The 24,686-nt window shown below is 48.1% G+C and overlaps 1 pseudogene; it reads right to left on the minus strand.

Moving 5' to 3' along the window:
• Positions 1 to 24,450, minus strand: part of LOC130851951 (GDNF family receptor alpha-2-like) — a 161,981-nt pseudogene extending 137,531 nt beyond the window's left edge.
• Between the last annotated feature and the right edge of the window lie 236 nt (positions 24,451 to 24,686).

Here is a 24,686-nt window from a genome sequence, read left to right on the forward strand (position 1 = left end):
CACGGAACTATAGTCAATATATGTATAGTAAACACACACACACACATACACACATATACACACATACACAAATGTACACACATGTACACACACTGAGGCAGGTTAATTACAAAACAGGGAAGGACAAAGCAAAAATAAGAAAATGCAAGCCCCAGGGAATAAATAACTTGTGGCTTCTTTCACAGGACCCTGCCAGGGGCAGCACAAACATCTGGGTCAATGAGATAAGAAAAAAAGAAAAAAAAAAAACTAACGTATGCACTCTGGCTTCTGTACATTGCTTCTGCATAGATAAACCTAGCTATAGGCTCCCAAAAGCACAGGAACTAGTCTATAAAAAGAGGAACTCTCCTTTAGTTGGGGGCTCAGTCTTTGGATGTGAATCCACTGGGCCTGTAATGGTACAATAAACATTCCTTCCTGCATCGCAAGCCTCGGTGTCCTGCCTACCTCTGCTGATCCCTCCAACAACACATACACACACATAAATACACGTACACACACACACATACACGTACACACACACATATAAACACACACACACACACACACACACTCTCTCTCTCTCTCTCTCTCTCTCCCCCCTCCCTCCACTGGCACCTGTGCTGCCAGCAGGACATCCCTGTCCCTGGGACAAGCCCAGGCCTGCTTCCCCCTCCAGGAGGCCTCCCTCCCGCCCCAGTTGCAAGACCCCAACTCCACACCAATTTCATGGCTCTTCTGGCCACACTCTCCCCTTTTCTGAATGGCTGCAGCACGTGGTTTAATCCTTACAGCACTTAATTAAGCGGGGCCTTCACTGCATATTAAATGTTTCCACATGTGTGAGTCTTGTCTCCCCAGATGAGCTTACATGCTCCCTGAAGGAATGTGTTTACAGTGTGCCCGTGTGCCGGGCCCGAGGCTCTCTGCTTTTCCTGCTCAATTTCACTTAATCCCACAATCCTGATCTCAAGCCCCCGCCTCTCTCTCGCGAACTCCCACATATACATTTCCACATGCCTGTTCCAAAGGCTTCCCAACAAACACATTCGAAACCCAAACATCTCCCCTCTATGCCCAGACCTCCTTCTCCCTTCTCTCGGGTAATGGCTTTGCCAGCCGGCCCCCAGGCCAGAGACTGGGGTGTCCACCTGGACACCTCCCCCTCCCTCCCTGTCCACATTGAGCAAGTCCCCAGGAACTGACCGGTTAGGGTCCCAGACCCGGCTCCTCCCTATGCACCCTCCATCTCCTGATCTCGGGCCCCATTACATGGGGTCCCCAAAGGCACCCCTGTCTCCAGCCTCTCTCTCCTCTGACCCATTGTGTGCACAGCGGCCAAAGGGATTTTTCTAAAGCACAAACTGTAATGTCCGTCTCCTGCCCAAAATACGCCGCGGCTCCCCACTGTCTTCTGGAGAAAAGCAGACTCCTTGGCAAAATGCACAAAGGTTTTATGAGCTGATGCCCCTTGCCTGCCCCCCACCCCCTTCAACACACACATTCCCTCTGCGAGGACCAGAAGGGGCACCTGCTACAGCAGCCCTGCCTACTCCTCCTTCAGGCTCAGCTCACGTACCTCCTCCAAGCCGCCTTCCCCGATGGCCCCTGCCAGCCTCGGGGCCGGCCCTCCACCTCGCAGCCAGCGCCAGCCTGGGGGCTGCTTGGGCGGGCCCTGGTTTATCTCAGCGTCCTGGGTGATGAGCACCTAGAAGTGGAGCTCCACGGAAGTCCCGGGGAATGGGTGACCAAGCTTCCGATTTTGACAAGGAGCACAGAGCCTGCGCGATGTGAAACAACCCGGCGGAGCTCGCACGACTGCCACCTCAGAACACGGCACCATGGCCCACCAACCGGCTCGAGCCAGAAGCCCGTGAGCTCTCTTTGAGTCCCTCTGTCTCCCTCGCTCCCAGGTCAAGGTACATCATTTCCATCTCCAAAATATCTCAAACTTACCTGCTTATCTCACTCCGCATGGCCACGCTCCTGGCCTGGGCTGAAGTCATCTTGGCTCTCGTGATACTGCAATAACCTCTGCCCTGGTCTCTCTGAGGTCATTCTTACCACCTCCTTTAATTCTCCACCCAGCAGCCAGAGTTTTGATGGAATCTTTTTAAAAAAATATCTGTATTTACTTATTCATTTTTGGCTGCACCTTGTGGCCTGCAGGATCTTAGTTCTCCAAGCAGGGATCACACCCATGCCCTCTGCACTGGAAGCATGGAGTCCTAACCACTGGACCACCAGGGAAGTCCCCAGAGTCATCTTTTTATATTGTAATTTCAATGTCACTAACTGGCTTCAGAAGCTTCCATCTAAGTGTACTAAGAACAAATCCAACTTCCTTCGCCCCAGCCTGCACAGCCCCGTGTGACCTGGCCCTGCCTGCATATCCCTCCCGAGTCCCCTCTCTCCTGAGTCCCCTCCAGCCACGCCAGCCTCTTCTCACGGCCCCGAGAGTGCCAATGCCAAGTTCCTCCCCTCCCCCAACTCCTTCCTGCACATGCTCTTGCCTCTGTGTGAGATGTTCTTTCTCCCACCTGTCTTACTTCCAGCTCCTCATTCTTCAGGTTTCAGTTTAAATGTCATCTCCTCAGAGGAACATTTCCTGACTCATCTGTCCAAGCAGGGCCTCCCTCCTTCCCCCATTACACTCTATTTCTACATCCTGCTCATTTCAGTGATGTTAATCATCTAGTTGTCTGTTTACCTGATTGCTGCTTATTTCCTCCATCAGACTACATGCTCCACAAGGGCGGGAACCATCTCTAGTGTGTTCTCCAGTAAGTATCTATAGCCAGTGTCTAGCACAGTGCCTGGCATACAATAAATACCTGTTTAACTATAAATAGTTAAATCAACATTATACATGTATATGTATATATATGTATGGTGGTATACATACATATGGTATATATATACGAACATTATACATACTAAAAACAGAGACCTAGTTGGGAAGATAAAGTATCAAAGGAAAGCCACGTGATCAGTGCCACGTGAAGGATGCAGACAAGTTCTAGAAGGCATCAGTGGAAGGAGAGGCCAAGAGAGGGCTCAGGGAGACGAGAACCAAACAGGCTTTGAATGAAGTGTAAGTCTGGGTGGTACAGACTGAATGTCAGTGTCCCTCCGCCAAATCCATATGCTGAAACCCAAATCCCAAGGCAACGGTGTTTGGAGGTGGAGGCTTTGAGAAGTAATTAGGTCATGAGGGTAGAGCCTCCGTGATACGATTAGTGCCCTTAGGAAAAGAGGAAGAAACACCCAATTCCTCTCTGCATGCACACAAGCAAGCCACATGAGGACATCACCCCAAAGAGGGCCCTCGCCAAGAGCTCAGCCATGCTGGCACCCTGATCTTGGACTTCCAGCCTTCAGAAGTGTGAGAAAGAAATATCTGTTGGTTAAGCCCTCTGGTCCACGGCATTTTGTTATAGTAGCCCCAGTGGATAATGACAGTAGCAAGGAGAGAGCTCACGTCACTGAGGGCAACTCGAAATAATCACGGAGCCCAGGGAATGAAGCAACACCCGGATAGCTGCAAGCATGCCTGCCCCACATGAGCCAACACACACATGACCCCAGGTGACGCCTCTAGTGTGAGCAGCCCTGACCGACTGGCACCCTGATTCTCTCCGCATGAGCAGTACCCCCACAGGGGGTCATTCCTCCCACCCATCACCCAGGGATGGGGTGGGTTCTCATGCAGAACTCCACCAGTGGGAGCCCTAGCTAGATAAGGGCTGTACCTCGTCTCTCTGGGGTGTGAGTTTTATGCAGCCCAGGTGCCCAGGGAGCAGCCCAGATGGGAAGAGGTAAAGGCACTCTCTGCCCAGCCGTGCTGTCCATCCTGTAGCAGCCAGAACAGGAAGTCGTATAACCCCTATCTTGCAAACTTAATATCCAGGTTGAAGCTTCTCTCTCTGTTTATTTCCCCAGAGCCTTTAGTAATGTTCAACATCCCAGTATTGTGTCAATTTGCTACAAGACACCCCAAGAGGAATAATCTGGGCACCCTTGGCCCAGAGTTCAAGGGTAAGTAGGGCCCCTACTGAGGCCGACAGCAGAAGCCAGCAAGGGATCCCCAAAGGGAAGATGGGTCTCAGCGTCTCTGGCAGGACGAAGGATCCCACACCCCTCGCCACAGAGTCTCCCCCCACTGCAACCTTGCTGGTTAAGTCTTCTTCAGGAGGATGTGACTTCTTTACCCCTGGCACTCCTGGGCACAGCTCTGCTCTGAGGACAGATGGGGCTGCTGGGCTCCGAGCTCTGCTGAAGGGCAGATGGGAGCCTGAACAAGTTCATCTGTCTGTGCTCATCTCCCCCAAGGAACAGCTGCTCCCTGGGCCACCAGAGTGACCCAGGGAAGGCCTGGTAGGGAGCAGAGCAGACCTGGGATTTCAAGAGAACTTGAATGGAAATGCTATCATCTAGTTCATCGGACAGTTCCATTCTCATTGCCGAGGCAACCACCACAGTGACCTGTCACTGGACTGTTAAGCGCCTCTACCTACTTCATTAACTCTCCAATCCCAACACAAGGCCTGGCCCAGAGTAGACGATGAACAAACAGTTGTCAAATGAATAAAGGAATGGCACCAAGACCGCCATTTCTCCTGCTACCAGTGATGCACTGGTCCCAGGAATGGCTAGCTGGCTTCCAGCAGGGCACCCATTCTGCCTCTTCCATGCCAGTGGCGGACAACACCAATCAATCACAGCTGTCTTTGCTCTTGAGCCAGGAGACTGATTCACAGTCCTCCAGGCAGCCAATGCAAGTTGGCCACCTACAGGCCACAGAGGTTCCTAAGTTTGGGGAGGTCAAGGAATCCTTCAAGAATCTAATGAACTCAACAAGTATCTCTCTACAATAAAAACACAAAACTTTACATATGATTTTGAGATATTTGAGATTGTTTCCTTGAAAAGAAGTAAGAGGCTTGGAAGCCCCAAAACCCACCTACCTGTCCTCACAGAATCATTTGCTGCCGTTTAGAGAGAATCTGCTGAAAACATCAGCCAACAGACTCTACAGAGTCCAAAGAAAGCTGGAGGACAGTGCCCAGCAGTCAACAGACAGACCCAGACCTGTCCACCTGCACTGCCTACAGACACCAGACACATCCCAAGCTAGGCAAGGGGGGGGGGGCTTGCTGAAGGGATGCCTCCCTGCTCCCTGCTGACAGTGGAAGGAGGGGACCCCAGCCCCTCTGCCTTCCCAGCAATCCTCTCAGACAAGGACAGTGTCCACTGCACAAAGGAGCCCAGGCAGCCAGGGTAGCCCCAGGAATCTATGTATACACAGCCTCAGCACCCAGAGGTTAAATGACAGCCAAGATATCACAGGGCCAGCACCGAGTTGTTTATATCCTCTTGGCAGACCAAGAGGAACAGGGCATTTTAGGGGGCCTCTTCAAACAAGGCCTAGAGGAACACAGGTTACAAAACAATACCATCACCCTCCCCATGGACCACCCAACCACACACCTCCCCCCCACACACAATGCAGACCATCCTTGAAATGAGTGTAAGCTGAGAAAGTAGAAACCAAAAGATTACATTTAAAAAAAGAAGTAGGTCATGGCCCACTGGGGGTTGGGGTGAGAAAAATTAGCCAAATTCCATGCAGTCATTCCAAGAGATTCCCCAAGATTTCCAGACTCCATATCAGAAATCTTTTTAAAGAAAACACCTCGAGAAGAGAAGAATCAAGATTGAGGAGTAGGAGGACGTGCACTCACTCCCTCTTGCAAGAGCACCGGAATTACAACTAACTGCTGAACAACCATCAACAGAAAGACATTGGAACTCACCAAAAAAAAAAAAAAAACACCCCACATCCAGAGACAAAGGAGAAGCCGCAATGAGATGGTAGGAGGGGTGCAATCACATTAAAATCAAATCCCATAGATGCTGGGTGGGTGACTCACAAGCTGGAGAACAGTTATACCACAGAAGTCCTGAGGGTTCTGAGCCCCACGTCAGGGTTCTGAGCCCCACGTCAGGCTTCCTAACCTGGGGGTCCAGCAACAGGAGTATGAATTCCCAGAGAATCAGACTTTGAAAGCCAGTGGGATTTGATTGCAGGACCTCCACAGGACTGGGGGAAACTGACACTGTGCACCTGGAGGGAACACAAAAAAAGTGTGCTCACCAGGACCCAGGGGGAAGGGGCAGTGACCCCATAGGAGACTGACCCAGACCTACCTGCTGGTGTTGGGGGGTTGCCTGCAGAGGTGGGGGGAGGGCAGTTGTGGCTCACGGGGGGGGGGGGCAGTTGTGACTCACTGAGGAGGCAGGGGCACTGGCAGCAGGGGTTCTGAGAAGTGCTTATTGTTGTGAGCCCTCCCAGAGTCCACCATTAGCCCCACCAAAGAGCCTGTGGGCTCCAGCACTAGGTGGCCTCAGGCCAAACAACCAACAGGGTGTAAACACAGCCCCACCCATTAGCAGACAAGCAGATTAATGATTTACTGAGCTCCACCCACCAAATCAGATGAAAGATTTACCGAGCTCCACCCACCCAGCCCTACCACCATCAGTCCCTCCCATCAGGAAGCACCCAGGAGGCTCCTAGATAGCTTCCTCCATAAGAGGGCAGACAGCAGTATCAAGCAGTATCAGCAGTATTTCATTTTGTGGAACTGAAAATCACAGCCACAGAAAGACAGAGAAAATGAAAAAGCAGAGGAGTTTGTACGAGATGAAGGGACAGGATAAAGCCCCAGAAAAACAATTAAATGAAGAGGAGATAGGCACCCTTCCAGAAAAAATTCAGAATAATGATAGTGAAGATGATCCAGGACTTTGAAAAAAGACTGGCTGCAAAGATCGAAAAGTTTACCAAAGACCTAGAAGAATTAAAGAACAAGCAAACAGAGATATGCAACACAATAAGGGAAATGAAAAATACACTAGAAGGAACCAACAGCAGATTAACTGATGCAGAAGGGCGAATAAGTGACCTAGAAGACAGAATGGTGATCATCACTGATGCAGAAAAGAATAAAGAAAAAAGAATGAAAAGAACTGAAGACAGCCTAAGAGACCTCTGGGACAATGTTAAATGCACCAACATTCGCATTATAGGGCTCCCAGAAGGAGAGGAGAGAGAGAAAGGACCTGAGAAAATACTGGAAGAGATTATAGTTGAAAACTTCCCTAACATGGGAAAGGAAATAGCTACCCAAGTCCAGGAAGCGCAGAGAGTCCCAGGCAGGATAAATCCAAGGAGAAACATGCCAAGACATATAGTAGTCAAACTGACAAAAATTAAAGACAGAAAAATATTATTAAAAGCAACAAGGGAAAAAACGACAAATCACATACAAGGGTACTCCCATAAGGTTAACAGCTGATTTCTCAGCAGGAACTCTGCAAGCCAGAAGGGAGGGGCATGATATATTTCAAGTGATAAAAGGGAAGAACCTACAACCAAGAATACTCTACCCAGCAAGGATCTCATTCAGATTTGATGGAGAAATCAAAAGCTTTACAGACAAGCAACAGCTAAGAGAATTCAGCACCACCAAACCAGCCCTACAACAAATGCTAAAGGAACTTCTCTAAGTGGGAAACATAAGAGAAGAAAAGGACCTACAGAAACAAAAAGAAAACAATTAAGAAAATGGTAATAGGAACATACATATCGATAATTACCTTGAATATCAATGGACTAAATGCACCAGCCAGAAGACACGGACTGGCTGAATGGATACAAAAACAAGACCCATATATATGCTGTCTACAAGAGACACACTTCAGACCTAGGGACACATACAGACAGAAAGTGAGGGGATGGAAAAAGATATTCCATGCAAATGAAAACCAAAAGAAAGCTGGAGTAGCAATATTCATATCAGATAAAACAGACTTTAAAATAAAAAATGTTACAAGAGAGAAGAAAGGACATTACATAAAGATCAAGGGATCCATCCAAGAAGAGGAGATAACAGTTATAAATATATATGCACCCAATATAGGAGCACCTCAATACATAAGGCAAATGCTAACAACTATGAAAGAGGAAATGGAAGACACAAATAGAGACACAGATGTACAGAACAAACACATGGACACCAACTGGGGAAAGCGGAGAGGGCTGGGGGGGAATGAATTGGGAGACTGGGATACCAAATTGTACACTCTAAATATGTGCTGTTTATTGTCTGTTAACTGTATCTCAATAAAAGTTCTTAAAAAATGTTGCAAGAGACAAGAAAGGACACTACATAAAGATCGAGGGATAAATCCAAGAAAAAGAGATAACAATTATAAATATATATGCACCCAATATAGGAGCACTTCAATACATAAGGCAACTGCTAACAACTATGAAAAAGGAAATCAATAGCAACACAATCATAGTGGGCGACTTTAACACCCCACTTACACCAATGGACAGATCATCCACACAGAAAATTAATAAGCAAACACAAACTTTAAATGACACAGTAAATCAGCTGAATTTAACAGACATCTATAGGACATTACATCCAATAACAGCAGATTACACGTTCTTCTCAAGTGCACATGGAACATTCTCCAGAACAGATCACATTTTGGGTCATAAATCAAGCCTTGGTAAATTCAAGAAAATTGAAATCGTATCAAGCATCTTTTCTGACCACAACGCTGTAAGATTAGAAATCAATTACATGAAAAAAACTGTAAAAAACACAAACACATGGAGTCTAAACAATATGCTACTAAATAACCAACAGATCACTGCAGAAATCAAAGAGGAAATCAAAAAATACCTAGAGACAAATGACAATGAAAACACAATGATCCAAAACCTATGGGATGCCACAAAGGCAGTTCTAAGAGCGAAGTTTGTAGTGATACAATCCTTCCTCAAGAAACAAGAAACATCCCACATAAACAATCTAATCTTACACCTAAAGAAACTAGAGAACTAAGAGCAAACAAAACCCAGAGTTAGTAGACTGAGAGAAATCATAAAGATCAGAGCAGAAATAAATGAAATAGAGACAAAGAAAACAATAGCAAAAATCAATGAAACTAAAAGCTGCTTCTTTGAGAAGATAAATAAAATCGATAAAATGCTAGCAAGACTCATCAAGAAAAAGAGGGAGAGGACTCAGATCAAGAAAATTGGAAATGAAACAGGAGAAGTTACAACAGACACTGCAGAAATAAAAAGCACCATAAGATATTACTACAAGCAAATCTATGCTAATAAAATGGACAATCTGGATGAAATGGACAGATTCTTAAAAACATATAACCTTCCAAGACTGAATCAGGAAGACAGAGAAAATATGAACAGAACAATCACAAGTCATGAAACTGAAACTGATTAAAAATCTCCCAACAAAGAAAAGTCCAGGACCAGATGGATTCACAGGTGAATTTTATCAAACATTTCAAGAAGAGCTAACACCCATCCTTCTCAAACTCTTCCAAAACATTGCAGAGGAAGGAACACTCCCAAACTCATTTTACGAAGCCACCATCACCCTGATACCAAAACCAAAGATACTACAAAAAAAAAAAAAAAAACTACAGACCAACATCACTGATGAATTTAGATGCAAATGTCCTCAACAAAATACAAGCTAACAGAATCCAACACCACATTAAAAGGATGGTACACCGTGATCAAGTGGGATTTATCCCTGGAATGCAAGGATTTTTCAATATATGCAAATCAATCAATGTGATACACCATATTAACAAACTGAAGGATAAAAACCACATGATCATCTCAATACATGCAGAAAAACTTTTGAAAAAATTCAACACCCATTTAAGGTAAAAACTCTCCAGAAGGTGGGCATAGAGGGAACCTACCTCAACATAATAAAGGCCACATATGACAAACCTACAGCAAACATCATTCTCAATGGTGAAAAACTGGAAGCATTCCCTCTAAGATCATGAACAAGACAAGGATGTCCACTCTCGCCACTACTATTCAACATAGTTTTGGAAGTCCCTGCCAAAGCAATCAGAGAAGAAAAAGAAAAGTAATCCAAATTGGAAAAGAAGATGTAAAACTGTCACTGTTTGCAGATGATATGATACTATACACAGAAAATCCAAGAGATGCTACCAGAAAACTGCTTGAGCTAATCAATTAATTTGGTAAAGTTGCAGGATACAAAATTAACACACAGAAATCTCTTGCATTTCCATACACTAACAATGAAAAATCAGAAAGAGAAATTAAGGAAACAATCCCATTCACCATTGCAACAAAAAGAATAAAATGCCTACGAATAAACCTAACCAAGGAGGTAAAAGACCTGTACTCAGAAAAGTATAAGACACTAATGAAAGATATCAAAGATGACACAAACAGATGGAGGGAGATACCATGTTCTTGGATTGGAAGAATCAACATTGTGAAAATGACTATACTACCGAAAGCAATTTACAGATTCAATGCAATCCCCATCAAATTACCAATGGCATTTTTCACAGAACTAGAACAAGAAATTTTACAATTTGCATGGAAATGTAAAAGACCCTGAATAGCCAAAGCAATCTTGAGAAGGAAAGACGGAGTTGGTGGAATCAGGCTTCCTGACTTCAAGCTATACTACAAGGCTACAGTGATCTATTCAGTATGGTACTGGCACAAAAACAGAAATATAGATGAATGGAACAGGATAGAAAGCCCAGAGATAAACTATGGTCAACTAATCTACGACAAAGGAGGCAAGGATGTACAATGGAGAAAAGGCAGCCTCTTCAGTAAGTGGTGCTGGGAAAACAGGACAGCTACATGTCAAAGAAATTAGAACACTTCCTAACACCACACACAAAAATAAACTCAAAATGGATTAAAGACCTAAATGTAAGGCCAGACACTATAAAACCCCTAGAGGAAAATATAGGAAGAACACTCTTCAACATAAATAACAGCAAGATCTTTTTTGATCCACTCCCTAGAATAATGGAAATAAAAACAAAAATAAATAAATGGGACCTAATGAAACTTCAAAGCTTCTGCACAGCAAAGGAAACAATAAGCAAGATGAAAAGACAACCCTCAGAATGGGAGAAAATATTTGCAAATGAATCAACAGACAAAGGATTAATCTCCAAAATATATAAACAGTTCATCCAGCTCAATATCAAAAAAAACAAACAACCCAATCAAAAAATGGGCAGAAGACCTACATAGGCATTTCTCCAAAGAAGACATACAGATGGCCAAGAGGCACATGAAAAGCTTCTAAACATCACTAATTGTTAGAGAAATGCAAATCAAAACTACAATGAGGTATCACCTCACCCCGGTTAGAATGGGCATCATCAGAAAATCGACAAACAGTAAATGCTGGAGAAGGTGTGGAGAAAAGTGAATGCTCTTGCATTGCTGGTGGGAATGTAAATTGATACAGACACTATGGAGAACAGTATGGAGGTTCCTTGCAAAACTGAAAATAGAACTACCATATGACCCAGCAATCCCACTACTGGGCATATACCCGGAGAACACCATAATTCAAAAAGACACATGCACTCCAATGTTCATTGCAGCACTAATTACAATAGCCAGGACATGGAAGCAACCTAAATGTCCATCAACAGAGGAATGGATAAAGAAGATGTGGTACATACATACAACGGATTATTACTCAGCTGTAAAAAGCAATGAAACTGGAACATTTTGAGAGACATGGATGGACCTAGAGACTGTCATACGGAGTGAAGTGAGTCAGAAATAGAAAAACAAATATCGTATATTAACACATACATGTGGACTATAGCAAAATGGTACAAATCAACAGATTTGCAAGGCAGAAACTGAGACACAGATGTAGAGAACAAACATATGGACACCAAGTGGGGAAAGCGGGGAGGGTTGGGGGGGGAATTGGGAGATTGGAATACCAAATTGTACACTCTAAATATATGCAGTTTTTTTTTAAAAAAAGGAAAAAAAAGAAAAAGCCTCTCTACAGCCCTACAGGCCCGTGAAGTATGAACCAGATGAAGGAAGAAGGCAGGGCATAGGCTCCTGGGTGCAAATTCAAGACCACTTGGACCCACAGCTCGAGCAGGAAGCTTCCACTCTCAGAGGCTCCCTCCCTCGGACACTGATCTCAAACTGATCATGGTCCAAGGAGCAGAAGGATTCAGAAATGCTTCCAATACCCCCATGTCCCCCTAAAAAATACCCTTGTTTAACCAAAGCTGCCTCGAACCCCTCTGCTTTGTGCTTAGTGGCATTCATCAGACAGCACAGAGGACGCTGTTAACTGTCACATGGGGAGGTAGGGCCTGCTGCCAGGGGAGCCGCACAGCACGTCAATGGGCTTGCTTTAATGTAGGGCCAGGTGAGGGGGGTTTGATAGAGCTATCCCCTAGGAGTACTGGGCCAAGATTCACTCAAGGAGAAGCTGGGGCATAGCCAGGCCAAATCCGTGAGCTGAAGGACGAGGGGGCCAGGCAGGATGCTATGGTCCTGAAAAATGGGGCATGTTCTAGGAGATGCCCACAGACAAGGGCATCATTGCCAAAGAGACAGCCTGGAGAGGCTCTCCCGTGAACTCCATTAAAGTAGCCAGGAAAGGAGACTTGGGGGAGGGTCCCCAATTTCTGCACCAAACACCATGGCACTAGGCCCTCTCGTTTTCACAGTCAAGATTTCCACCAGTGGTGGCCACCCCAGTAGGCAGAAACCTAGAGGAAACCAAGGCTAGGAGAAAAGGTAGAACACCCCTTCCTCGGCATAGTGGAGAACTGCCTGTTCTCCAGAGGCCCCTGTCCAGCTACCCGTCACCCCCCGGGCTCCTCCACAGACCACAGAGTCACGGTCCAGGCATCAGAAAGTCAAGCCTGCAAGAGCATGTAATGAAGTCGGCTCCTCTACTTCAAATCTGCCCTTCCACATCATCTACCCTGATGAGGGATGGCTGGTCATTTCCTCTTCTACCAGGAGCTCTCCTCTCTAGGAATATGACCTCAAGTGGAGGCACAGGGGGAGAAGGTAGACAGGAAAGCTGCTGTGATGGACGCAGATCCAAAGACCAGGAAGGGTCCTTGGAGAATGGGGAGCATCCTTGTTTGAGCAGTGAAGAAGCCCAGGGCACGTGGAATGACATGGTCCATCCAGGACCACTCAGGAGACCAGGGGCAGGGCAAGCACAAAAGGCAGGTCTCCTGGCTGTGGGGTCACCACGGCAACCACCTCCACCCACCTCCCACTCTGAATCACAGGCAGAGCTTCCCAAGGACACTTGGCCATGCTGTAACAATCCCCCAGGTCCTGCCAGGCTCACCCTTAAATGCGGGTTCTGCCCTGGCCCCTCATCCTCCCACTTGTAGGACTGTAGTTTAAATTTGCATGGGATGGGAGTTGGGTGGGACTCGAGTTGTGGGAGATGTATTAGAGGAATGCCCTGGTTCTAGACCAGGAGCTCACCTGCCCATATCTGGGAACTTCACACATGGGACCCAACTCAGTAATCCAGACACCGCACTGTCTGTGAGTCCCATGGTTGCTGCTGTTTAAATCTACATCAGGATGCATGGCACTCACAGGCTTGGCTTAGTGCCTCTCAGAAACTGTCAACCCTTAGGTCCTGGGACGTCTCATTCTTTACCCTCCCAATACTTAGTCTTCTTTAAACACCCTCTCTGGTTCTACCATATGAAGCTTCTGCTCCAACTCTCCTGTTTCTGACTCCCCCATCTTCAAACAATCAAAAACCCCTCTGGCTCTCTGAACAGACACAGATGTTCTACAAGCCACCAAAACCACCCTGCTCCACACTCTCCCATCTCCTTAGGAGCTGCACATGTTGTCCTCCCTTAGAACACCACTAATAAGGGGTATTCACAAGGCTACTGTGCTCAGGACCCTGGTAGAGACGTCTGCTTGAGTCTTGATGCTGACATGCTGCCTGGGGCCCTGGTGCACCTGGCCTTGGTCCTGATGTCCTAGCTTGTGGTTACTGGGCCTGGACCCAGGCTGGCCCTCCAGTTCTCCAGCCCCCATCCGTGCAGCCTGCCCAGGTCCGTTTAGTATTTAGGACAAGGAGAAATGCGTCTCCATCCGAGAATTAGTAGGCTCCTTCCATCACGTTTGGAGAGCTATGCGGCCCATCAAGTCTCGGCGCTCTCTCAGCCCTCAGGAAGCTGAGCCCAAGCCCAGGAACCCCGACGGAGGGCACACGTGCAGCCTTTGCTGCCAACTTCCTTTGGTGGGCCCTCAGTTTCTATTTTGAACCATCCTCTTGCCATGCAGATAGTTTTACTTAAAATCGCCCCCACTGTTCTTGTAGGTGATAAGGCATGTTTCTTTAAGGAAACAAAAGAGAAAAGCCCACCTTCTTCAGGCTTTCCCAGCCCCTGCAGCGATCAGCTCTTCTCTGAACTCCAGCTCATTTTCCAGAAGGCAGTGCCTCCCCTTCAGCCACACAGGCCCTGTGCTCCCTTCCCTCTGCAGCCCCGGTCCCCAGTCCCTGCAACAGTCCCCAACCCCATTTCTCCACTCCAGCCACTTCACTGAGCTCTAGGACCACAGGTCCAAATGCCCCAGACACGGCCATGGGGAGGGCAACGGTCCCCCCGCCTCAGAAGCTCCGTATCCAACACCTCCATCCCTGAATGGCTCCTTCGGCCCATAATTATTCAGCCAGGAAACATGGCGGCCACCGTCCAGGTGCCCACTCAGCAATGTGCACGGGGGCCCTGGCCATGCACCAGGCGCTGTGTGCAGGACCAGGTGTGGGGGAAACAGACAAGAAATGGCTTTGCCTCCAGGGAATTTTCAATCAGCCCCCCAGCCCTGGCAAGTCTGCTTACCAAGCATTTCCCAACTGATACACTTCTCCCCGTGCCCACAGCTGCTCTCTTAGTCCAGGCCAGTTTTTTGTGCTGCGCTGGGCAGGAACCACTGGAGATCAGATGCAGCTCACAAATGCATGAGCGGTGTGACCTTCAGCATGTTACTTTCTATAGCTCTCCTGGATCATTTCACAGATAAAAACAATAACAGTACTTACCTCGCAGCCTTGCTGCAAGGATTAATGAGATCACCCATGTAACAGACCGGTGTCTGGGGTACCATAAGCAAGCTCCACTCATCTGCACGATGGCAATCCTGTCTCCCCGGCAGCCTCCCCTCCCCATAGCCCACACTCCATGTGTACCCACCACCTGCAGGTGCCCATAACCCCAGGCTGTCTCCTGCCCTCCAGCCGCTGCATATGCTTTTCCCACATACAAATAACACAACAAATGATTCTGTGCAAAAGATGTTTCGCCCTCATCCACGCGTCCATTTAACAGCCGCCCTCCACAAGAAGTGGCCTCGTTATGCATTCCTTCGATTTGCATGCCAGACTCATTCCCTGGCTTTCTCCTTTTCTGGTTCCGAGGTTCAGCTCAAGGCCTGGTCCTCTGGACCCCCAGGCTGAGGCAGATGCCCTTCCCCACGCACCCTCCACAGCCCTAAGCCCACCACCCTGGGATCCCTGCTCCCGTTGTCTATCTCACTTCTGGACTGGGTGCTCCTCAGAGAGCATCGTGTTCACCTCTGCATGCCTAAGCCTCAGAACCATGCAATGGATGCAAAAGAGGCTCAATAAATGGTAAGTGACAAGCAGGAAAAACAGAATTACACAGGCAAATTTCAGCTCACTAACAAAACAAACCTTCCAAATAAACAGACACTTATTAAGCAATTACTTTATGCCAAACTCTGTGCTACGCTTTAACACGTGTCATCTAATCTTCACAATAATGCTGTGTTGTGGGTATTTTTACTCCCATTTCACAGGTGAAGGGATGGACACTCAGGACATTTTAAAAACCTCCTCCAATTCACCCCACTGGTAAGTGGAAAAGTCAGGACTCAAACCCAGGACCCTCAGAGACCCCATGCTCCACCCAACACTAGACGGGCTCAGCCCTCAGAGTGGGAGGAGCTGCCTCTGGGATGTGCATGAGCCCTTCCTCGACAGACACAGGCCCTCACTGGGATAATGGGTGGGGCTTCCTTCAGAAGTGCACCTAAAGTCACTGAAGGTCCCTTCTTACTCCAAGCTCTAGGGTCTATGATTTTACATTAGGAGCTCCTGGGGTGGTTCATCTTGGTGTCCCCCACAGTGCTTAGCATGAAGCTGGGCACACAGCAGGCGAACGATAAACCTGTGCTGAATAAATGAATGGACAGATGAATGGACGGATGGATGGATGGATGGATGAAGGGAAGGCTGAATGGGTGAAAATTCCTTTTGCCCATGTCCGCGTCACCCTCTTTTCCAGGCTCAAGATCATAACCCAGTGAACTCGGGAATGCCAAGCAGGCAGAGCACCCCAGCCGACACCCTGTAGAGCTGGGGTGGCCCCTACCTGCACAGGTGGTCTGTCCAGCACAGGCTGCAGAGGTCCTAGCAGTTGGGCTTCACCTTGACCTTGTAGGAGCAGCTGGGCAGGATGGTCAGGTGGTGGCGCTCGGCGCACGCCTGGTCCTGGCAGGAGCAGAAGAGCATGCAGTAGGCGTACCTGCTGGGCACGCGGCTGAAGAACTGATGCAGGGCCTTGCGGCACTTGTGGTGTTTGCAGCGCTCAGTGGGCGAGATGTCACGGTTGCAGGTGGAGATGTAGGAGGAGCGCAGCTTTCTGTGGTTGTCGTTCAGGTTGCAGGCACTGGTGGCACCAGGCAGTGGTTGATCTTGGCGCTGACCACAGGGCCTGCCCCTGTCCCTAGAGGGGAAGATGGAGGCAGTTAGGCTGTGCTAGCGACACCCTCAGGGTTACTGTGCTTTCTTCCTCGGCTTCCTCATCTGTGAGATGGGGATCGCCTAGCAGCCCTCCCGCATAAGGCTGTGATGAAGATCAGGTGAGTTAACATGAGGTTGCGCTGAGCAAGCTGGGGGGATGGTGCACTTTTAGGATGAGGACTGTTAATCCAAAGTCTTATTTAAAACATTTCAAAAACAGTATGAAGTTTCCTTAAAAAGACTAAAAATAGAGCTATCAAATGATCCAGCCATCCCACTCCTGGGCATACAACCAGAAAAGAGAAAAACTCTAACTTGAAAAGATAAATGCACCCCAATGTTCAGAGCAACACTATGTATAATAGCCAAAACATGGAAGCAACCTAAGTGTCCATCAACAGAGGAATGGATAAAGAAGATGTAGTGTACATATATACAATGGAATATTACTCAGCCATAAAAAGGAATGAAATAATGCCATTTGCAGCAACAGGGCTGGGCCTAGAGATTAGCGTACTACATGACATAAAGCAAAGACAAATATTATATAGTATCACTTCGATGTGGAATCTAAAAAAATAACAGAAATGAATCTATATACAAAAGAAAACCAGACTTACAGACGTAGAAGACAAACTTATGGTTACCAAAGGGGGAAGGGGAGGGGGAGGGATAAATTAGGGGTATGGGATTAACAGATAGAAACTACTAGACATAAAATAGATAAGCAACAAGGATTTAGTGTACAGCACAGGGAACTATATTCAAAATCTTGTAATATGGGGGGGGGCTTGGGGGGGCGTCAAGGAAGGGAGGGAAGATGGGGATATGTGTAAAAAAAAAAATCTTGTAATAACCTATGATGGGAAATAATCTGAAAAAATATATATGTATATAACCCAATCATTTGGCTGTACACCTGAAACTAATACAATATTGTGAATCTACTATATTTGGATCTAAAAAACAAATCTTTTCACAAGACAAGAAAGCAAGCAACTAGGTGTTTGTGGTCTTGTTCACAAAAGCAGGCAATAGGGAAACAAAGGAACTGGCTCAAGAGCACACAATCGGGTAGCAGTTGAGCCAAGACAGTTCCCCGGGCCCCTGGGCACCTAGCGGCCGCACATGTGAGCAGGGCTGCCGGTCAGGGGGAACTGCTGGCCCTTAGGAAGCTCCCACTATGGCAACAGTCCCCAACCTTTTTGCCACCAGGGACCGGTTTCATGGAAGACAATGTTTTCCATGGAACGGGGGCAGGGCGTGGGGAAGGTTCAGGCAGGAACGCAAGCGATGGGGGGCGACAGATGAAGCTTGTCTCGCTAGCCTGCTGTCGCCTCCTGCTGCACGGCCCAGTTCCTAACAGGCTGCAGACTGGTCCCGGTCCACAGCCCAGGGGTTAGGACCCCCGCACTATGGGATCTTCAATAGCCAGGGTACAAATAGCACCATCGCCACTGTGACCCGCACCATTGTGACCACTGGAACTGTCCTCACACGTTTCAAAAGGCCCCATGGGGGTGGGGATGCTACTGTGGCCAGCTGGTGCCAAGACCATGGAAAAGAAGAGCAGTGCAAGGAGGAGGCTGAAAGCCAGCCTCGGACTCCCGCAGGGCTGAGCCTACTCAAACAAAACGCAGATGTGCTGGATGCGGGGACCTTGGCATTAGAGCTGTGTCCTTGAGCTTCATGCCCCTGCCCGTGGAGCAAAACATCTTGGGCACAAAGCTGTAACCCTGGGAACTGTCAGGGTCCCTCTGTGGTGTCTGCCCACCCCCCAAGCCTCAACTGCTCTGAGGGGAATACAGGGCACAGGGAACCCCCACTGCCAGCCTACTCCCACCCGCAGAGCACCTCTTGTCCCTCCTGAAGACAGACAGAGTGGGGAGGCAGGAGTTCCATCTGCACAGGCTCCTCACCCCCCATGACATTCTGGTGGCAGCCAGATGGGAGATATCCTAGCAGCAAACCAGAGCAGGAGTCCAGATCCGGCCGGCACCGTGGTACACCTGGCAGGGAGAACCACTGGCTTGGGTTCTAGGATAGGTGAGCTGTAGCCGTTCATTCATTCCTCACCCACCCAACAAACGCTTTTCAGTATTTCCTGAGCACCACCTTGTCCACACAAGGCCCCACCCCACAGGGCAAGCCACGCCTACCCTCCCGTGGCACTTCCAGCACAGTCCCAGGTTCTGATCAGATGGTCATTAAGATCTATCATGTCCCACCTCTGCACGGCCCTCTCCCTGCCAGGTGCTGGGCTGGACCTATATGTAAGAGGAGGCCCTTCTCAAAGACCTCACAAATCTAGCTAAGAAACCAAGAGGCAGAACGGCAGAGTGGGTAAGACTGGGCGTCCTAAAACGGAGGCATCTGCCCTGATTCCTGGTCCCACTACTTATCACTGTGTGGCCTTGGGCACGTGACTGAACCTTCCTTTGCCTCAGCCTCCCTGTCTGGAAAGCAGCACCTACCTCTTAGTGCTGCTGTGAGCATCAATGAGCTCGCTTTTCTCTCTCTCTCCCTTTTTTCTCTCTCTCCCTTGTAATAATCTGGCCCTGTCTGCTAGACCATCCCCAACAGCTAAGACACTGCCCATCTTTACGGGAAAAAGGAACTGCTTGTGACCTCACGCCCACTGCTAAGCTACACCCTATCTCTCTGCTGCTCTTTACAGCAAAACCCTGCAAGTGAGTCATCTACACTGGGGTCACTTTCTCCCCCCACATGGTTCTTCCTGGACCCACAGCAGCGATCACGGACCCTGTCCTCCTCTGCCCATCGGCACACTGGACACAGCTGGTGGTGCCTCCAGCCCGCCTTTCCTCACAGCCTTTCCCCTGCCTCCCTGTGCTCTCCTCTCCCTCCAGGCCTGCTTCGCTGGTCCCATCCTCTCCACCAGAGCTCAGCCCCCTCTCCTCTGTATACACTGCTTTCCCGGGGCCCTCCACTCATGCACAGCCTTAAACACCATCAATATGCTGTCAACTCCCAAATTTATATCCCCAGGCAGGGCGGGGACCTCCTCTCTGAACTCCAGACTCCTATGTCCCGCTGCCTGAAAGGCTGTCATCTGCATCTCAAACCACACCCCACATGCTCCCCCAAAGCCGCCCCACACCCCGGTCTTCCTCATCCCTCTGAAAACAACTCTAGCCTTTCAGTCACTCAGGCCAAGAATCTTGGGCCTCCCTTGACTGCTCTCATCCATGTCAGGAAGACCTGGCAGAATACACCCAGAAGCCAGCCCTCTCACCCCCACCTCAGTCCAAGCCATTGCGTGCTGATAAAGGCCTGCTTCCCAGTCTCCTGGCTCTATTCTTTTGCCCCCACCCCACAGCAATCTTCTCTCATCACAGCTGGAGCAAACCTTATAGAACCTAATGCAGAGATAATGCTCCTGGTTCCTCAAAGTCTCCAACGGCTCTCCCATCTCATTCAGCGGCCTTGGCAGGGTCCACGGGCTCTATATCTGTGCTGTCCAATATGGAGGCCACTATCGCATGTAGTCATTGAACTTGAAATGGAGCTAGCCCAAAATGAGATGTGCACACCAGATTTTGAAAACTCAATAAGAAAAAATAATAATATAAAGCATTTCATTTCAAACAATGTTTTGCTTGATTACATGTTGAAGCGATAATATTTTGGATATATGGTATTAAACAAAAGTATTATTAAATTAATTTCACTTGCTTTTAAACTTTTTTAATGCAGCTATCAGAAACTTTAGAATTATGGTGGGGAGGATAAATTGGGAGATTGGGATTGACTTATACACACTACTATATATAAAATTGATAACTAATAAGGATTTACTGTCTAGCACAGGAACTCTACTCAATACTCTGTAATGGCCTAAATGGGAACAAAATCTAGAAAACAGTGGGCATAAATATATGTTTATCTAATTCACTCTGCAGTACACCTGAAACTAACACAACTCTGTAATTAACTACACTCCAATAAAAATTTTTTAAAAAGGCATTTAGAATTGCATATGTAACTTGTAACAGACTTCTATTAGCAAGCGCTACCATATATGACCTTGCTTCCTACTCATGCCCCCTGCTCACTTACTCCCTTCCAGCTGCACTGGCCTCCTCCTGCTTTCTGGAACATGCCAATCATGACCTGACCTCAGGGCCTCTGCACTTGCTGTTTTCTGCCTACAAAGCTCTCACCCAACCCATGACCACACAGCTCCTTTCCTCACTTCTTTCAGGTCTCTGCTCAATGTTACCTCATCTGTGAGTCCTTCCTGACCACCCTATACATAATAACAACTCACTCCCTTCACCACCTACTCGGATCTCTTTTCCCCAAAGCACTCATCACCATCTGCCATGATATATACTTACTTAATCATTTCTATTTTTCTACCAAATATAAGCTCCATAAAAGAAGGAGTTCTGTCAGCTGTACTCACTGCTGTATCCACAGTTGCCAGTGTCTGATACATAGTGAATGCTATGCAGTATTTGATACATGAAGGAATAAATATATTTAGAACAGTAGATCATAATGTGTCCAAAAAATGTCAGCTAATATTAAGGAAGCCAAAAGTGACACAGGGCCAGCAACCACAGTCAGTACAAGACCACGTCCAATCAAGCATCAATGTGGCTACAGATGGCCAACAAACACATGAAAAGAGGCTCAACATCACTAATCACTAGAGAAATGCAAATCAAAACTACAGTGAGGTATCACCTCACACCAGTCAGAATGGCCATCATCAAAAGGTCTGGACACAATAAATGCTGGAGACGGTGTGGAGAAAAGGGAACCCTCCTGCACTGTTGGTAAGAACGTAAAGTGATACATCCACTATGGAGAACAGTACAGAGGTTCCTTAAAAAACTAAACATAGAGCTACCATATGACCCAGCAACCCCACTACTGGGCACATACCCAGAGAAAACCATAATTCAAAAAGACACATGCACTCCAATGTTCACCGCAGCACTATTTACAATAGCCAGGACATGGAAAAACCTAAATGTCCATCAACAGATGAATGGATAGAGAAGAAGTGGCACATATATACAATGGAATATTACTCAGGCATAAAAAGGGGAATGAAATTGAGTTATTTGTAGTGAAGTGGATGGACCTAGTGTCTGTCATACAGAGTGAAGTAAGTCAGAAAGAGAAAAACAAATACCGTATGCTAACGCATATACAGAGAATCTAAAAAAACGGTACTGATGAACCTAGCGGCAGGGCAAGAATAAAGATGTAGACGTAGAGAATGAACTTGAGGTGATGGGGAGGGGAAGCTGGGATGAAGTGAGAGAGTAGCACTGACATACATACACTACCAAATGTAAAATAGATGGCTATTGGGAAGCTTCCGCATAACACAGGGAGATCAATTGGATGCTTGGTGATGACCTAGAGGGATGGGATAGGGAGGATGGGAGGGAGGCTCAAGAGGGAGGGGATATGGGGATATATGTATAAACACAGCTGATTCAATTTGTTATACAATGGAAACTGGCACAACATTGTAAAGCAATTATACTCCAATAAAGATCTAAAGAAAAATAAATAAAAATAAATAAATAAATAAATAAATAAAATTTAAAAAATTAAAAAAAATTAAAAAAACAAAAAGCATCAATGTGGGGGGCCCAGCCTAGGAGTGCTCAGAAGTGAAAGTCGGGGAGGGAGGGGGTGATCACTGAAGCCTGAGCCATCACCCCAACACCCTGCCCAGCCAACAACAGTCCTATGGAGACAGGAAGAGAAAAGTTCCCTCCCTTCTTGTAAAAATAACAGGGCAGTTAGGGCAGAAAGGGAATCAAGGTTTGTTTTCCTACCCATTCAATTAACAAATCTTTACTGAGAGTCCACCATGTGCCAGGCACTTCCCCAGACACGTGGCTGGGGTCAAGGTCGAAGTGATACTGATGTGTTGGGGAGATCAGGGCGCTGCCTCTAGGAGCTGAGCCCAGACCAGGGGTTCCAGAAGCAGCGACAGCCCTGCTGCAACCTACAGGATGAGGAGAGGAAGCAAAAAGAATAGAAGGGGGATCCCAGGCAGAGGGGAAAAACAGCAAGGCCCAAGGCTGGATGGAGTCGCTGCAATCCGGTATGCCTGGTGTTGAAGCCTGGAAGAGGGGCCAACAGAGGTGATGCCAGGGAGCCACCCAAGGGCTTCCATCCACGGGGGCAGGGGGTGGGGGACAGAGCGGGGAGGGGCACGTGGCCTCTCAAGCAGTTCCCTGAGTAGCTGCCAAGCCCCTCTGCCTGTGCCAGGCAAGGACCCGAGAACACCTAGCTACACAAAGAATATTCTGGGGCACCACCTCATGGGAGACTGTCCTGGACCAGGCGGGGTGTTCTTTCCCATTCAGTGCACCTGTCAGGACACTGGACAGTGGCCGGGAACAGCCCAGCTGAGGCAGAGGAGAGCGAGGATGTGAAGGGCCCCAGAGAGGAGCAAGGTGAGGAATGAACAGCAGCTGATTTAGGCCCTCGGCTGCTCTCAGGTTCCCAGGTGCACCTTCCCGCTCCCCTCAGTGTGGTCCCCGAGCTCATGTGGGATAATTAGTGCCTCAGGGGCTTCCATTTGGAGCTTGAATAGTGAAAGCTTTTGCTAAGGGGATGTAAACCCTTGGGCCAAAACTTACTAAATTTCCTCGAAAAAAAAAAAAAAACACGCACAATTGCCGAGTCGCAGGGAAGATACTCCTTCTGACCCTCCTGGAGTGGGTATAGTAGCCAGTGGGCCAACGACAGCTCCACTCCACCTTGCAGAAAGGCCCCGGGACTGGCCACTCTGGTTCCGTCAGTGAGTGAGGAAGTGCGTGCGGGGCAGGCAGGCCTGGGACAGCCTCTTCCCAGCCCATCCACTGTCTCTCCTTCTGCACTCAGGCGCCTCTCCCTCCGGTCCAAAAGGCTTTGTTATCCAATTCAAGAGCCCCCACTGGCGGGACATCCCTGATGGTGCGGTGGTGCAGTGGTTACAAATCTGCCTGCCAATGCAGGGAACATGGGTCCCATCCCTGGTCTGGGAAGATCCCACATGCCATGGAGCAAATAAGCCCATGCACCACAACTGCTGAACCTGCACTCTAGAGCCTGCGAGCCACAACTACTGAGGCCGTAAGCCACAACTGCTGAAGCCTGCGCACTCTGGGGTCTGTGTGCCACAACTACTGAGCCCACATGCTGCAACTACTGAAGCCTGCGTGCCTAAAGGCCATGCTCTGCAACCAAAGAAGCCACTGGAGAAGTCTGCGCACTGCAACAAAGAGTAGGCCCCGCTCACAGCAACTAGAGAAAGCCCCATGCATGCAACAATGAAGACCCAGCTCAGCCAAGTTTGTCACTTGTCCCTAATCCTGCTTCCAGCTGCTGTGTCCACCCTCAAGCTGACCCTGGGCCCCTAGGCCATGCTCTGCAGCCCGGCCAGGCAAGTGGAAGTCGGAAACCCAGGTCCTAACTCTGTCTCTGCCTCTCTCAAGTGTGTGAAACCCCCAACGAAGCCAGACCCTTCCTGGGTCTCATTTCCTCACCTGAAAAATGACAGGTTTTGAACCATATGGTTTGCTATGTTTTGTGACTCTCCTGTCTACTCCCATCCCCCACACACACCAGCACAGGACTCTTGAGGGCTGCAGGGAATGAGGAAGCTCCCCTGCTCCCCCCCCGCCCCCGCAAACACAACAGTATGTGCGCACACTGCAACAGGTGCACACACACCAGGGCTCACAACCGTACCTGCCTCCTCCACGCACAGCACCATATCCCAGTCAGTCAAACAGCTGTCAGCCAACAGCTATTTTCATGTGCTGATTACATGCCCTAGAAATCCAGCTATGAGCTGAAAAGACAGAGCTCCTGCTCTTCAGGGGCTTTTATTCTAGTGAGAGGAAGATGGGTAATAAACCCATGAACAGATAAATAAGCCAATTTAAAGCACTGCTAAGTGCTACGAAGAAAATCTAATAAGCAGAATTCAGAAGAGAATGAGTGATGAGG

The sequence above is a fragment of the Hippopotamus amphibius genome, chromosome 4 (assembly GCF_030028045.1).
Source record: "Hippopotamus amphibius kiboko isolate mHipAmp2 chromosome 4, mHipAmp2.hap2, whole genome shotgun sequence".
NCBI classification, from domain to species: domain Eukaryota; kingdom Metazoa; phylum Chordata; class Mammalia; order Artiodactyla; family Hippopotamidae; genus Hippopotamus; species Hippopotamus amphibius.